This window comes from Puma concolor, chromosome B1, assembly GCF_028749965.1.
Source record: "Puma concolor isolate L17-30 chromosome B1, mPumCon1.1.hap2, whole genome shotgun sequence".
Classification (NCBI taxonomy): Eukaryota; Metazoa; Chordata; class Mammalia; order Carnivora; family Felidae; genus Puma; species Puma concolor.
Genome location: NC_141670.1, coordinates 41060579 through 41066016, shown reverse-complemented (window position 1 = coordinate 41066016; position 5438 = coordinate 41060579).

Here is a 5438-nt window from a genome sequence, read left to right as displayed (position 1 = left end):
CAGGATGCCCAGTGGACAGGGCCACGAGGGAGCCAAACGGGGCGGGCCTGTTTTTATAAAGAGGGGGAGGAAGTTTATGATGGAAGCAGCACAGCCCAGCCTGGCTTCGGGCCAGCCTGATTATTCACAATCCTGATGTCACCGAATCACAGGAATTTGGGAGTTGGACAGAACCTTGACGATCATCTTCCTTTAAAGCGCTAGTCTATGACCTAAAAGAGACCCTCGGGGTCAGCTGGCTGCAAACCTATAATGGAAAGAGGAGTTTGCTATTCTTAGAAAATATACACTGCCGAGGCTGACTGGTTCTTCAGGAATGTCCAGCAATGACTCTGCCCCTCTGGACACAAGACATTGGAAGGACTGGACAGGTGGACCAGTTGCCTCCAGGCATAGAAGTGCCAAAATTGGAGCACTTGGGAAAAGCGGGGCAGTAAACAAAGGCGGGCAGGGCTCCTCTACAGTGGAAAGTAATTCCCAGCCTGGAATATGCGTCAGGTACCTGTCCTGCCACTCATTTCTCTTCTCTGCAAAGAGATGGCTGAGGTCTTTTCAGCTCCAGCATTCCCTGAGTGGGGCTATGGAATAAAGGCAGGGGGTGGGGGGTGGGGTGGGCCTGAGCCAATGGTCTGTCTAAACACTTTTTCTGCACAGCCTTGCCTTGAAATTCTATCACTAGCCATCCATCTCTTAAACGAAGGGAAGCTTTCCCATGTTCTGGAGTTTGCTCTTAAATGTGAATGCTCCTGGAAATAGACAGCCTGTTTGACTTGTTAACACCTGCAGATGACTGATAAAGCAAAGCAGCAGGTGTAAGGGAAACGCTTAGGCTTGAATCAGTTGTACCAGTAATGAGGGATGTGACCTCAGTCAGGGTTTGCAATTATGCTGAGCTCTCCCATCAGAGGTCACGTGTGCAGATTAGAGAGCGACAGTGTACATAAGATCCCTGGCACGGCACAGGGCTCGATGCGTAGTATCTGTATTATTGGCTGGTATCTGGCTAGACAAGGCAGTGTGGAAGAAAGAGAAGGAAGAGGGATGCCAGGAGAGGGACCAGAAGGCTGAGGTTGGCAGAGGAAATTGAAGGATGACCAATTCTTCTGGGAGAGGCCAGGTTGCATATATTCCGATCCTAAATGTGCTCACATTTGTCAAGCGATGAGAGCTGATTTTGAGGTTGGAAAATAAGGCAGTTGTGCTCAAAGTCAAGCTGTTTTTCCATATTTTTATCAGGCTGTAGCTCTGCCAATGGCCATTATAGGAAAGGGGAAATACGAGGGCCAGGTTAGCTACAAAGGAATGGAACTAGGACATCAGCTAAGCTGTAGCAAAGCGTGGCCCTGTCCCATGGAGACGTGTCTACTTCCCTGTAACATGGGAAGCCTTGATAAGGATCGGAGGCTTTTTCCGGCATTTTGGTTCAGCAGGGATGGAGGGGTGGTATAAAGAATCTTTAATCTGAACTCCTGTAGAGGATGATTTGCTCCCAAATGATTACATTTAAATCCTTAGCTCACATACAGTCTGCGGTCTGGGTATTGGGTCCTTAAGCCTGAGCGGTGGGGCAGGATATATGTGCCAGGATCTATATACCAGGGTGTGATCTGGCAGTGGGGAGGGAGAGTCCTTTCCCACCACACATCAGGACACCTACAATTCCACCTTTAGAAATGCATTCTTTTAGATTTTTAGCCCCCAGTTAAAATGCAAATTTAATTACAATCTTCAAGGTAGTCTCTGGTGGGAGGAGTTGTCTCTTGTCCCCTAGGGTGCTGCAGACCTGGGGTCTTGAGGGAGGAAGGGGTAGACCAAGAGCAGGAAATTGAGAGGAGAGGGTTTCTGGTCACCAACAGGTGCCCCTGAGCTTTGCTGAAATATACCCAAATGACTTAGACCTGATAATACCCTGCTAATAACCTAGGAACAGGGGCCTTTGTGTTCCTATTAAATATGAGATTGTTTTCCTTTTCACAGACTCTCGGGAAGCCTAAGGAGGAGGTGGGTATAGGAAAGCTGATACAGCAACAAGGAGGGCTTTGATTTTAATGAAAGGACTGCTGCAGACTTGTAGGGAGCAGGGAGGCAGGCAGTAAAGAAAACTCTTGGTGAAATCACTTCCTGGGAAAATTGTATCAAAACCCTCTGCTTCCAAGGAAGAGAATAAAATGCAGTCCCAGATAACACAGAGACACAGTGGGCACAGAGAAGCTGGAAGGAAGTATTCATAGAGTGCTTTCCCAGCCTGGCGCTATTTCTGCAGCGTGGCACCCTCCCCTGCAGAATGGGTGAGTCACCAGCAGGGACCCCTTATCGCTGGAGTGGGCGCAGGGATGGCCTAGGAGAACAAGGACCCCACCGAGACTCCAATCGGCTGACTAAGAAATGACGTGGTATCTGTGGAAACTCCAAGAAGAGAGGGATGGACAAGAGCCGGAGGATGAGATGGTCTGGGGCCAGAAGACAGAGATGTTGTGTAGTCGAAGGAGGTTTGGTTCTGTTAGCTGTCGGACTTTGTAGGGAGTGGGCTAAATACCATAATGGATGTTAGGTGGCACTCATGGTGGAGGCCTTCATCTCAACTAGAGACTCTCATATCGCTCAGCTGTATCAGGAGCCTGAATTCCACACAGACACCGCAAAACATCACATGGTCAGGCTGAATACCTGGGAAGTCCCCTTAAATGTGGCTGCTTTTGTTAAGAATCATTCACCAGGCGGCACAGGAGTTCTTTGTACTGTGTTGGCAACTCTTCTGTAAGTTTGAAATTACTTCAAAATAAAAAGGTAAAAACTAGGTTATTCTATTCGAGAAGTAATTTTACTTCTGAATAGGGGTGCCAATCCCCACGCTGTTGAAAATCCATGTATACTTTTTGACTCTCCCCCCTACCCCCACCAAACTTAACTACTAATAGCCTACGGCTGACTGAAAGCCTTATGGATAACATAGACAGTTGATTAACACATATGGTGCGTGTTATATGTATTATATACTGTATTTGTACAATAAAGTGAGCTAAAGAAATGTTATTAAGAAAATCATAAGGAAGAGAAAAAACATTTACAGTACTGTATTTATAAAAAAAATCCACATGTAAGTGGACTCATGCAGTTCAGAAATGTGTTGTTCAAGGGGCTCCTGGGTGGCTCAGTCAGTTAAGCATCCAACTTCGGCTCAGTTCATGATCTCAAGGTTCATGGGTCTGAGCCCTGTGTGCGGCTCTGTGCTGATAGGTTAGAACCTGGAGCTGCTTCAGATTCTGTGTTCCCATCTCTCTCTGCCTGCGCCCCACCCCCAACGCCCCAATCGCACTCTGTCTCCATCTCTCTCTCTCAAAAAATGAATAAACATTAAAAAAAACCTTTTTAATGTGTTGTTCAAGAGTGAGCTGTATTTAGAACAATGAAATGAATTTTTTTAATTGCCATACAAGAAAACACAGGTGTAAAACATTATTTTGGCTGTCTAAAACCTGAAAATAACATATGTCCAAAAATAGGGGGATAGTATTATAAAGCATGTTAGTATAATGCAATATTACATAGCCATTATGATGATTGATAATATAATTACATAAAATATCAAAACTGATCATAAATTACCTTACCCAAAAGACATAGAAAACAAATATGTATATGTGTAAGCACCACATGTGTGTATGGATAAAGATTGGAAGGGGAAATCAAGTGTTGGAGTGCTGTACTTTTTGGTGAAATTTTTTTCAATTGCTTTTGCAATACTTTTAAATTGTTTTCATAAAAAGAGACTTACTGACTCCACTGCGGATCCAGGCTTGTGTGAGTATGTCCAGCAGTTTGTCTCTGACACAGGCACCAGAAGGGCAGGCTTGTCTATGACAATGTGTTGGAAGATTAGAAATTTTCCTTAACCTGTTATAAAATTATCCATGTGTTTATTCAAACTCTTCTTGAATACATCTCACTTTCAATCAACTCCTTCTTGGAGGGAATCGAGTTTCTCCCTCCCGATTCTCTAAAACAACTTCCTGTCCTTGGTTCTAAGCTACCCCTTTGACCTCTGAGGCGTGACCTATGGTTTCAATCTTCTAGAATGGGTAAACACAACCTTGTCCACCTGTGCTCGCTCCCTGGCGAGCCTAGAGGCTGCTGGAGAGAGCCTGCGGCTCTAAATCAGGAAGTTTGTCTTTTTTCCCCGAAATTCGTTGGAGGACTCTGGGCCAGTTTACTTTGTGCTGTTAGCTTCCTTGTGCTTCAGATGAGAGCAATAAACCCACAGGATTATTATTTGGCCCAAATAGGATAACACAGGAAAGAAAACACTTTCAGGCAGATGACATACCACTGGAGAGTTAATAAACCGTCTTGTAAACGTATTTTGCAGCTCTGTGCCGTTCCCATGTCTCTGGTCAACTGGAAAGCCCTTTGTGGGAGAAAACTTCTCACTCTGTTTGGAGATGCCAAAAGGGACCTTAAAGAGCATCCACCTCAAATTTTCTCAAACTGTCTTCTAAGCAATATTAGTGTCACACTTGTGAAAAAAAAAGTCAATGCTAATAATCTTTTTTCTGTGAAAAACAATTTTACCACACTAAACACAAATTCATGATGGGGGAAACTGGGGCGGGGGGGGGGAAGAGAGGGGTATATGGGGAAATTCCATACTTCCCGCTCGATTTTTCTGTAAACCTAAAACTTCTCTAAAAAACAGTGTTTATTAATTTAAAAAAGATTTACTTGAACATGCAAAATACAGGCATTTCCGATATTATAAAGTTGTATTAATATTACATTTATGTATACATAAGAATCTAGTTTTCATGGGGCTTATTTTGCAGAGATCAGTTGGTCTGTGACACCATCCCCTGCCATTTGCTTATATGTAGGCATATCTTACTTAATCAATATCTATTAAGTAGTCTACCAACATCCTATGATTTCAAAGGTGTCTGTGATCAGTTACATTTAGGTGAATTGGGCTGTTCAAATCCCTTACTTTGCACTTGAGGACACTGAGAAGTGACTGCCCCGGGTCACAGTGTGGGTGCGGCCAGGTCAGTGACGGAACGCTGGTTTCCTCCGCGTCCTATGTCCTTGTCCTACTGTATCTGGTGCCACCAAACCTGGTAGCCTCCTTCAAGTATTTGATTTGTCTCCTTTCAGCCTTTCTGGTCATTTCTTTTTGTTTTAAAACAGCGACAGCAGCAATAACCAAAACCAAATGGGCACAGAACACTCAATCAGTTCTGACCTCGTGCTGACCCCAAAGTGTTAGTTAGGTCCTTGCCGGGTCGGGGGCAGGCTCCTTGGAGACAGCCACCGAGACCTCTTCACCTCTGCATCATCGCTGATCGGGGAGGTGTGCTGACTTGCGCAAGGTAGGTCCTGCATCAGTTCTGGTCACCAGCTGGGGATTGGCACGTGTTCGGGGCGACAGGAACATACTGTTTACACTG